We start from the raw sequence: 12,369 nt of genomic DNA on the forward strand, positions 1-12,369 counted from the left end.
TGTTTTTAATATAAGAAACTCACACGAAGAGGGCCAAAAAGGGATTCCTAATGAGAAAGGATGTGCCTGCTTTTGGAGAAATTAACTGCTCCAGTGAATTGAAAAGATAAAGCAGAAGAAATTATACAATAATTTGTCCAATGTAATTAGAGATGGCCCGATCTGCTAAAGTCTTATCCAGATCCAAATTATGGGGGCATCTGGAACTGGGATTATAGTTTTGGCTCATAGACTCTAGTCAGGCTAGTGTGAAGAGCGGGTAAAAGCTAAGGGACCCAGCCCCCTTCCACAGCATGCAAAACGCTGCCATGGACTTTAAAAATGAGTTACTAAAATCCTGTGGAAAAAGATTAGGAGCCAATTACTGTAAGTTAGTGCATCCTAAGTAAGATACTTTCCCTATGATCATAACACTGAAAACTATCCTATGACACTAGTAATTAATTTCATGCCTCCTGAAGTTGGAGAGTTGAGACACTCAGATTTTCAGAACTAATTTTTACCACATACTCCTGAAAAGCTCTTATTTTTTCAAAAAATCAAACATTTCACTCACGAACTTTGTATTTTAAACCCTTTCTTTACCTATCGAAAATGGGTGGTGACCTTCAGATGAACCAAGAGAAGAAGTAGTGCAACCATGGGCAGTACTTGAAGCTTTTTGCGAATCCTCCTTACACATTTACCAATCAAAGAACAGGACTATGGGAAATAACTGAAGACTACAGTAGGGCATGTAAGTGTGTGGAAACATTGCATGATGATGACTAAACAATGTACTTCAGGTCTAGAAGACAGTCTGTGCTTGAATTTGAATGCCACATACTGACCCTGCAGAGCAGAAGGCATATGGGAGCACACAGTGCTTCATTCCCTAGCTCATATGCTCCATTTCAGAGGAAAGCTGGAACTTGCACCCAGATCTCTTACCACTGAGCTGTGATGATGTAGCCAAAGCAAACTGCAGTGCAGGCGCAGCTGTTTATGCCTGAGCCCGAATTTCTGCCTAACAGACGATAAACATTTACCAGTAGGTTCTGCTCAGTCATGTCTGCAACAAGAGCTGACCATGTACAGCAGTGTAAGTAACCCTCTCCTGATGTTTCTCATCATTCCTAAGGCAATAACTGGAAGGCAAGTGGAACCAGAAGATACTGCATGCAGATGACCTGTTAGGCAAGTAAAATACAGCAGCAGGGGAGGTGATGGCTGAGACGAGCGTGAGTGGAGGAGCCCAGGAAGCAGAAAGCCTCACCAGTGCTCAGGTAGTGATTTAAAAGAGGGTCTCAGGGGAATGGAAACATTCAAGTGAGAGGTTCCCCCTCGCTCTAGCAGTAAACAGAAGAAATACTGGGAAAGATGATTTACAGGGTGGAGATTTATCAACAGGTGAGAAATACCAGTCCAGCAGTGCCAGCAAATTGATACTGACCTTCCAAGAAAACTGCTGCCCCCATCAAAGCATCTGGCCTGAGCCAGTCCCACACAAACAACAGAAGGTATAATTGCATTGCTGATTCTGGTTACCACAAGTTCAAAAAGAGTGAATAAAGCACGCTATAAACATGAACATATTCCTGCTAATTAAGAAAAAAACTAAAACAAAACCCAAAACAATTATCAAGCAAATGAAGGAAGCTAAAATCAGCCCAAACCCTATAAAATCTGCAGAAAAAAGCGGCTAAAAACATGACTAAAGCAGACCTCAAAGCACAGCAGCCATCTGTGCCGGTTAGGATCTAGTAATAATGCAACTCCTAATAGCAACATGAATAATAAAAGTAAAACTCTCATGAGTTGCTACTGTGTTTTGCAGCAACAATAATAGATGTTTCTCTGTGGTTTCTAGTCTTTATGCACGAATCATTATAACTGTGCTTAACATTTGCAAAGAGAATCCTCATTTTTAGATGTAACTTAAGGGCATATTTACATTCAGTGGGTTAAATCCAGCTCTGGGAGCAAAATGCTGTGCTCCAAGGATTTCCAGGAAGAATTCCCCGCTCCTGCAGTCGTGGAGCCGAAACTCCTACTGTTGTACCTTCTCTGTCAGGATTTCAGATCACAGCTGTTTCTGAGAAGATACAAAGCTTAGAGATAGTGTGAGTGTACACAGCCTCTTCGCCCCATCAAAGGAAGAACATCTCTCTTTCCCTTTCTTTGCATTTCTGAATGCTCCAGAGATCCTCTTGCTTTTCTTTGGTGAACTGAAAAGTTCAAGAAACAAGCAATTGCAGTGGAAGCAGCAGGACAGCTATTGCTTGTCAGGGGAGTTTCAGTGGCTTCTGGCCTTATTGATGGTAGTTGGAGCAAGAGGAGCAAAATGGAATGGCTGTCTCAGCTGGAGTCTCCTGAGAAGTTTGAGTTTTCAGAAGGATGATAAAAATTGGGTGAGAATTCAGAAAAAGACCTATAGAAAATGCTTCTGAGCGTGAAAAATGCTGCTCACTTAGAGAGAATTGCAGCACTCATTTTTTCATCTTAGTAGAGGAGAAGCCAAAGGACAAGTTGATTAGCAATGCCTGGGGAAGATATGTGATACAGGAAGACCTTTTAAATCTAGAGATAAAGGTACAGGAAAAAAATCATGTCTCAGGAGGTAGAAGCTGGCAGTAGTCAAGACATCTCTGTGGTGTGTCTGCATTTTGAGCCTCACAGAAGTTTGTGAAAGTGGAAAGAAGAGGTCCCATAGAAAGGCTTTGATAATGTAAATGCTGACCAAGTCCAGCGGAGACTAAGTAACATTTTAAAATGCCCCAATCATGATAATATAATCAAAGCTTTGTAAAACATGCATGACATTTATTCCCGGTCTTAATGAAGGAAGTGCTGCAAGAGATTGACTACTTAATCAAAAAGGTATTTTCTACTATTTTTCTTCTCATCCTGTGAAAGGGATCTGTCACAGCACTGGTTTTCCCACCTCTTTCTGTCTGTGAGGAGGGAAGGGATGACAGAAAATGCCCGTTTTCCAGGAAAATAGAAATAGAAACATTCAGCAAGGACATACGGTGGAAGATGGAAAATAAAATCTATAATGAAGATCACAACTATTCAAGAGAAAAAGATCTTGAATGTTGGTTGACTTAGGTTTTTTAAAACATTCTCCTTAGCTCCCTGTGTTTCTGCAGACAGAAACTCACTTAAACAAATCTCACATTTGACATCTTTAATATGTTTTAACTTGTGTATCTTTTGAGAATGCAGATGTCTGGGCCTGCTTGGTGCAGAAGAGAGCTGCTCCTCTGCATGCAATTTCTACCTAGACCCACCTTGTGGAAGAAGAACTGTTAATGAGGCAACAACTTCCAAACAGAAATTGCCCAAATATTCATTCCTTGTGCCCCTATTATGTCTGTTCCCAGCTGGAGAGTCTTTCAGCAGACACACTGTGCCTTCACGATTCTCTGCTAGGTGAATTTTCTGCCACCATGTTAAGCATTGTGCAATGTCCCCTGTGTAACATTGACTGAAATGTAGAAACGATCAAGTCATCTGAAAGGATACGGGGAGGTTTTAATTTCCTGAAATAGACCTGCTGTTCAGGCAGTATTGCTTTCTCTATAATAGGAAGTTCAGGAATATCAATTTCTAAATTTGTCTATTCAAATTAGTCCATTACCATTAATGCCAACTCCTTTGAAAAACCATGAGTTGGGCCCCCCCAAAACCATGAGAATTTAATGGTGTAGAAGCATTGTCTCTTTTTCTTTGTCATCTGATTTTTTAAGCTATTTGGAGACAAGTTTTCAAGTTCTTCTTCACAAAGGCAAGATTAGAAATTTACTTTTTTTTCCCTCCCTGTGAGAAGAAAGGTTTTCTTGTTATTGTACGAGTTCAGGAGCTGAGCCAGTGTAAAACTGCAGGAGCTGACAACACCACCTGATGTTTATTTCAGGTGTTTCTGTCACTAAGAGATGCTGCATACCATCATGACCAAGTTAATTGGTTAGACCTGTCCAAGTACTTTTGCACAGACGCTTAAGTGCACAGTCATCAGCTCAGATAAAAATAGAGCCGGAAAAAGCTTCCTCTGGTCCACCCCTTTGGTTATGGGTGAGATCTGTTAAATCTGTGCCATTCTTGCTCAGCCTGTTCTTAAAGGTCCCTGACAGTGGAACCCCAGTCATCTCCTCACTGCCTTATACTCAGAAAATCATTCCTGCATTGTAACTTGAGTGTTCAGTGTTGTAATTTATGATCATCTCTTCTTAGCCTGTGAGATATCATGGAGAATTTATTGTTCCATTCCACTGTACAACAGCCTTGTCAAGTCTCCTGACAGTTTTTCTTAAGTTTAATAACTCAGGCTTTCAATCTTTTCTGTTAGATCGTGTTTCCTAGGGCTCTGCTCATTCTGAGTGCTCTGCTCTGGACCTCTCTCCAAGTCTCTCTTCTTGCTGAAGCAGATTGGCCAAAACTGGATGTGCTATTTTAACTAAGTCTAGCTAGGATGAAGCAGGCAGGAAGAACCATTCCATACCCCTTACTGTTAAACTTTTGTTTATGTGTCCTAATGGGACATTAACCTTTGTCATACCAGCTTGGTATTGCTGTCCATGTTCCCCTTATAACCTTCTATGCCCCCAGTTCCTGAACTGATCAGCTCCTCTGATTCTTGTATAATACAGCTGCTCATTCTGACTTTTCATTAATGCTTCCTACTTACCAAACAGCACCATGTACTTTTCAGACTATTTCTTCAATTCATGAAAACCATCTTGATTTCTAATTCTGTCCCTAAATGTCTGTGTGATCCCTCCCATATCTGCATCAGCAGCAGATTTAATAAACATATTTTCTATTCCACTGTCTGAATTGTTAGTAGCAACGGATAAAATCCAGAACAGACTGTTGCAGAATGTCATCCGAGAACTACTTTCTGGATAAAGTTTTCACACATGACATCATAATTTCATTTAGACTATGTCTCCTTAGGAAAGCAACAACAAAACCTTTCTAAATCAAAACTTGCCACTCCTATTTTCTTCCATATGCCTCACAAAAAGCACTTTTCAGATTAATGAGCTAATCCTGTTTTAAGAATGTAGGTTACTACTATATCCATTTTCAAATTTTAATAAATATTTATGGCCATCTGTAATTACCTTCAGAAGATTCCTGTGTATTTCCATAGAAAATGTCTTTGCTGCCTCCCAAATACATGTGCCTGGCTATTACTGCTGCCAGTCTCTTCTCTAGCACCTAGTTCTTAGATAACCCCAGGAAATAAATAACGTGAGCTATTTTAGCCTTTTCTCTCTTTCTGGCTCCTACCAGAATCTTCACAAGTAAGCTCATGAACATCCACTTCAACATTTCAAATCTATTTAAAGGAGGTAAGCAAATCTAACTCTGGAACATAATATTGCACAACTGATTACAGCAGTCACAGATGAGCAGCATATTCAGAACAGCAAACTAACGTTTGAACATGATTCTCCAACAGTGCTGTCAAACAATTAAAAACTATTATTACATTTAAGAGACTCTTGTTCCTTTAGAGAATATCCTTGTTGAAGTATTCTTCTTGAAAATTTTGTTGAGCTTTGCTTGCATTATATTGCACAGAATCTCACATTTTTGAGGGGTAATAAACGCACAGAACTGACCCATGATTTCACGTGTGGCCTCTATATTCTGCTGTTGGCTTTCTGCAGCAGCTGGTAGCCTTATCAGGCTCCATGCAAGTATAACGTCCTGGCTGGCCATTTCAGTATTGCTTCAGGGATTCTTTTCATAACCCCTCGATTAATTTGCTTGCAGATCTGCTATGGGGAATGATCTGTAGTCCATCACTTGGGTAGACTGTTAATTTTGTGGGAACCACATTGAGGCAGTCCAACAGAATATCACGTTAAAGACATTCTGTAGCGAGGATTTGTAATTTGTACACAAGTCTGGGGAAGAGCACTGAATTAAGAAAACTTAATTTTGACAGTCCTGATATATAGTCTATTTTGGTTAACCAAAAGGAACACATACATTTTCTACATTAGAGAAATTTCCATTATTTTTCTCTCAGCCATGAAAATCGATTTTGATGTGATTACTCTCAGAGGCTGCTTGATGTGCGTCTGACAGTACAAAATGGATAGAAACCGTGGGTGGTGTTGAATTGAGGATACTGTGGTTAGCTGAACTCTGTCACAAACTGAAAATGCTAGGATTAAAACACATGCCATTAAGAGATTGAGCAGGAGAATGAGCCTTAGGAAAAATGGTGATTGCAATATTTTGATGCTGAAGATCCCAAAAGATGCAAAAAGCTTTCATCATCTGTTTACCGTAATCAGTGACATTTGTTCAACTGGAAGGAGATCACCAAAACTCATCAGATGAAAGCAGCCTTTAACATTAAGCAATAGGGCTGTGCCTAAATATAGGTGGATATATGTAAAAAGGGGAGCCATGGCACAAAACAATAAAGATTTTATTCTGTTCACATTGATTACATTGGGCTCATGGGTGGTTTCATGGACACTACTTCCCCTTCTGAAATCAGAATTTTACCCCATATTTCCATATTTCATATAAAGTGTCATTTTTTAATGAAATACTTACTGTTCGCCTACTACTTAGGAAGAACCTATTTTGCCTTGAGAATTTTCATTGCTTCACAAAAAGCCCCCAACAAAACAACTTAGAACAAATACAAAGAAAAGAAATTAGTAATAGGTGAGTATCATAAAGCCTGAGGTTTTAAATTATTTAATCATCTAGATGTGTGCATCTTTTTCTGAAAATGTTTAAACTTTGCAAGACTAGAAGTTTCTAGCTACTGAGGCACAGTGGTTGCAAGCAGTTTAACCATGCTCCAACAGTATCCACTAAACCTCTAACAGGTTTAGTGGATACATTGCTTAGGGATCAGTAACAATAGAAAAAATAAACATTGTCTAATTCCAATTAGGTTACATAACCAGATGTTTTTTGCAGCTGCATAGGAAATGTCTATGATGTTTTAGCAGTTTCTAAGTTATGTCTTGGGAGCACAGGATTTGGAAACAGACAATAATTGAAGTTCCCTGACTTTGCTATGTCAGAAATATTGTGATGACTGTTTGTCTTCTGTTATTCTCTCTGTTCAGGGTGACAACAGGTAACTATGGAGCTATTAGAAAGTGTATTTTTAAGTCTTTATCTCATATTTTAAAAGTGTCAAAAATAATCTGTTTCAGTGTGGATTTTAAATGTAAGAATGAGCTGTGTTTGAATTCTTTAATTCTCAATATCATTCTAATGGTGTTAAATAAAGATGCAATCAATAGGATTATATACATAATAAATCAAGTCCTATAGAAATGCTATAATTTGTAAACAGTTAAATAACAATTTTTATCCATCTTAGTTACTAGCTACCTTGAAGAACTGAGAAGAGAATTATGGTCTAGATTGAGCAAAACTCCAGGTATATGTCAAGCTTACGGTTGCCATTGACAGTAAAGTCTAGCACACTAATTAATGTTCTGAAGTTTCTAACATCTCTGAACCTCACATTTCACTGTGCAAATACTAGTTCTCATCCCAGAATACTGTGTAAGATATACCACTTAATTTTGAAAAAATGTTCAGATACAACAATTCTGGAAGGCATAAATGTACATGCAAATAGTTTCTCTGCCAGTAGTAATCACTGTTCCTTTACATTTTTCTCTGTACTTAAATATTTGTGTTTTGCCTTCTATCTTTTAACATCTGTCTGCTCCAGTTCAAAGTAGCTATTTCCCAAATATTCATGAAATACGAATTTGAAACTTGAAGCCCACTATATGTAGCTTTCACTATTTTCAAAGGGAAGTGATCAGTACTACTCCCGGCTCAGGGTAAAGGAAGCAGAGTGTACTCTTTCTGTAGAGTAATAATCACATATATCTTGTCACAAGAACTGTTGAAACTGAGTATGCTAATACTTTTCTTTTAACATAAAGCAGTGACACATTAGGACCTGGTTTTCTTTCCCAAATGTCTTCCAGTCCTCATGCTGATTTAATAGTTTTTCTAAACAGTAGGAAATTCACAGTCTAAACCAATTAGGTGATTTAAGAGAACCAATGTCTCATCCAAAGGTGCTTGAGGGCAGATGCACCTACAATTTTGAAATAATTGCTAATGTGAGATTGGAGATTTTGAAAACTTCACTGTGAGCTGAGGATCATCTAACTTCCCTTCAGCTGTGTAAATGTTCAAGTCTGGTTTCAGATTGTCGTCTGCTTGACATCTGTGTTAATGAGGAAAAATTCATAAACATCATCAGAGAGTGACATAATCCACTTACTCCAGTCTCCTCTTCTACAATGGATGAACTATTTGTTGGAGGTGTTTGTTGCTCTTCACTGACTGCAGAGGAAACACAGATATCTAGTTAAGGCTAGATTAAATGACAAGATTAAACTGTCCTTTCATGAACTAAAATTAGGAGGTGAATGACATTTCTACACTCTTAGAAACAAACCCAGCTTTGAATGTCTTGGTTTTCTGAAAATGGAATTTCATTACTTTTGAAATTTTATTCTCTTTATGCTTTTGGAGTGTGAATGATGGAAAAGTATTAGACAGTGGTTATATCTTAATAAAAAGTGCTTAACAAGCAAGAAATATTTATATAGTATCCTATTAATCTAAATTAAACTCAGTTAAGTCCTTCTGGGATTCTTACATGGTATATTCCATCTTTAATGTGTTCACATTTCTTCCTTTACTGTTAGACTGAAGTATGTGTATGTATCAAGGGGAAATTACTTCCATGGGGTTTCATTGTAAAACTGGACATGCAAATCCTATTATTAGGTCAAATTTTGAAGTCCTTAATAAGTATTTTCTAAGTCATCACCCCATCAAGATTTCTGCAGACCCCTTTTTACTTTTAATGGTTTGATCTGTGGTTACTGTAAGTTTCACATCTAATTTTTCTGGTATGCAAAAGTATCTTTTAATACAAAGTTTTATTTGAAATGCAATTTAGGCTGCTTAGGGGTATTTTATTTTTATTTTGTTTTGCTTGCTCTCTATGGTTCTGTAGATATAAATATACTGCTTTACTGTGCAATTTTCCCCTCTGGCTTTGTGATAACTATAATCCAGTGACTTCCTTTTCTTTTCCCTGGAAAATGTCCTTGATCTGTAAAGATGGGCTCAAGTAATTTGCGAATTTTAGGTAATACTTCATCTTGGGAATTGAACAAGGAGATCTTGAGTTAAAATACCTTTACATACCTTCCACTGGTATGTCCCTTGTACCCGTATCAGGTTGCACACATTGCCAGACCTGGGAAGGTATTGAGTAGGTTCAATGCAGTTATGGTTCTTTATCTTTACCTTTACCTTTATCTTTCTTCTGTTTATCTTCTAATTTAGTACGGTCCACAATACTGAATAAGAGAAGAGAAAACTCTATTCCCTAATTTCTTATTCCCAGCTACAGCCTCCAGTTCACTGGAGAGCTTTGCTCTGGTTACTTTTTGGCAAAGGGAGCAATAAGGGATGTGGAGATTGAGAGGCCCCTTCTCGGACCTTTCCAGTTTTTATATGTGGTCTCCCTACTAGTCTCACAGCACTGGCTTTTGTTCCTTCATATTATAATGAAGTTGACATAGTAAATCTGTAATTAATGTGAGCCTTTCTCTCTCTCCTCCACCATTTCTCTAGTGACCCTAATCGCTGAGAAGTGGAAAGAGGTTTTGTGTGAAAAATGAGGAGCTCAGATCAATCTCTGTTATGTTTACATTTCTGGCAGTATATTCAAGAACAGTTTATCAGAGACATACTTTCCTGACTGTTTTTTTCTAAAGGTGCCAGACAAGTCTATCCTTTCTTTCACTTCCAAATGCTGTGTTTTGTCACATGCCACCTTTCTGCTCACTCTCTGGGCTCCTGACATGGCTGAAATGCAAATGCATAATGAGGAAATTCAAGCTATTGACTTGAACAGGCCAAGTCCCTAACAATCTTACCTTGTCTCACATCTCCATTTTTACTTTCCATGCATCTTTTCCTCTCTATCATTCACTTAATATTTTCACCTTAATGCTTCCTTTGTCGCCTTTATCTCTCCGATTGCTTCTGTCATGTTTTATTCATTTGCTCTCTTGGTTTTTCTTTCAATCTTCTTTTAAAATACACTTCTCCTTCCTCTCTTTTCCCACACAGTTACTAATTCCCATAACAGGGATCTAGAATTCCCGACACCACAGGATTTGATGTGGTGAAAACTCAACATAGGAGCCACTAGCCTTCTCTATCCTTCACTTAGTGAACCCATGACATCTCCTTCAATGTCACAGCACGAGGGAAAATTACTTACTATTTTGCTTTAGATTAGCCCATTGGCAATCCTCATTCACGCTATGGACAGATATAGGCAAGGAAAGACTAAAGTCTACACTGAGATTATAACAGCCTGGCACTTTGGTGCTCAGCATCCATCCAGTTTCCATACAGTCTCATTGGAGAACAAACAAGACCCAAAGAGAAAAAGAATTCAGAAAACTAAGGCTACAAAACAGAACACCTAGTCTGTGTGTTTGCTGCCATGTGGAGGAGGCACTTGGGATAAGGTATGTTTTATTCAATGTTTTAAAACACTGCATACCTTTGTGCTTCTATCTGTGAATCCTCTTCCATACTGGGTATTCATTCATTTTATTAGAACTATTATTTTGGGTGAAATTCCAGAGTCCTGAGTTGAAGTCAATGAGAGGTTAATTTGACTAGAGACCAAATGAAAATTGAGAAGGTGTTTATCTTTTGGCACAGGGATAGTACCTTGCCTAGAATTCTGACCTTGCAATGTCCAAGATATGCAGCCCTAAAATAGCATCCAGGAGCAGATTTGGTCAGGTCACAAGTGAAAGCAGATGGCATATATAACAGAAATCACTGAAAACTAAAAGCCCTGCTGAGAGCGATACATGACATTCGGAAGGAAATCTGACTTTAACACCTTGTACTATCATTTAAAAAAATTAAGATCTCTTTTATGAATTGGGAAAAAGCACACTCCAGATCCTGCTGGTCCCTGCTCTACCTTCGGACTGCAGAGCAAAGCAGGAGCTATGCTGCCAGTTCCTGTACATAACACACCTCCTTGTATGTTCACCTCATTCCATTATTGCTACATGAAGGGGAAGATCAGTTCCTGTCCAGTTCCCAAGATGAACTGCTTGGTAAAAAGGGTGCCCCAAGAAAAGAGAGATGGTGTCCAAGAGATGGGCTAGTCAATCTTTCCTTTTCTTGTAAGGGTTAAGCGAACTGCTGACCCTGATATGCACTCTAGCCTACAGGACACTTCCAGCCTTTTTTCTTCCACAGGTAGAAGATTTTACTTTTCCCAGTGGTGTAAACAGTAAGTATCACTCATTTTTGACAAGCCCTAGAGACTACATACAGGAATGAGAAACCCAGCCTTGTCTTCAACAATCCTAATCAGAGTGACTTACTTCATTTTTTGCCTGTAAGGAAACATGGTGCTTTAATATTGATTTGATAACTATGCCTGCAACCTATTAAAATGAACATATTTAAGTGATTTACATTATATGATGATATTTCTTTTTCAAGACAATATTTATGAATGCAGTTCTGTAAGCAGAAAAGATTCAATGAGACTTTGTAAAATGTTAGCTACTCAAATGTAAATATTAAGCTATGATAACTGCATGAAGCTAATCAACCCAAGCATTCTGTCAAAGCTCACATGATGGGCTCGCTCATCCTTGACAGCCTAATTGACACTGCTATTCTCATGGGAAGAGTAACTTTCACAATAATGTACAGCACATACAAATGCAAAGAATTTATATACACCAGCTACCTTTCACTGAGATGTTTTTAGTAATAATATTTGGCTAGTGTAACAACATTTTTCATCATTTTATATTTTACGGGCAGCCAGAAGGGGTGCATATTGTGCTTCCATCCAGTAAAGCAGTCATACTGTGGAAAAGTAGAGATTGGAAACTAATTAAAACTTGTATTATAATGCATTTGTCCAAGGGGCGGGAGTTGAAATTGCAGCCTTAACTGTGACATTTTCTAACTCTAGGATGCAGACTTTGCAAACTTAGTAATGCTCTTTTCCCACTGCTTTAGTGAACATCCATATTGGGAGGGATTCGTTCATCAGTTGTAAAGCAAATATGCAACAGATGTCTGCATTCCATTTTGAAGTCCACTTTAAAATACTAAAAGATTAAAGTGCCACTCTGAATTTTTTTAAGAGCTAATCCTGCCATGCCCATGTTGTGGTGTACTTGTCCTTGCAGGATGGTGACAGAGCATCAGACTTGTAAAAGAGCAGAACAGAGTCAAATACAGCTACGACCTTTCCTGAAGATGTCTGCTCAATGGTAAGAAGCTTTCTGTTTTTAT

At 38.3% G+C, this 12,369-nt stretch overlaps 1 long non-coding RNA gene across 1 annotated transcript; it reads left to right on the plus strand.

The window, feature by feature from the left end:
* The first annotated feature begins 3,437 nt into the window (after nt 1-3,437).
* On the plus strand, nt 3,438-6,445 carry LOC121676854. The gene is made up of 2 exons (XR_006020631.1): nt 3,438-5,339; nt 6,026-6,445. It is a non-coding gene; the product is annotated as an uncharacterized LOC121676854 (long non-coding RNA).
* Nucleotides 6,446-12,369: the final 5,924 nt, after the last annotated feature.

This window comes from Corvus kubaryi, unplaced genomic scaffold, assembly GCF_017639235.1.
Source record: "Corvus kubaryi isolate FWS band 111438036 unplaced genomic scaffold, C.kubaryi_AGA036_p1.0 split1-131, whole genome shotgun sequence".
Taxonomy (NCBI): Eukaryota; Metazoa; Chordata; class Aves; order Passeriformes; family Corvidae; genus Corvus; species Corvus kubaryi.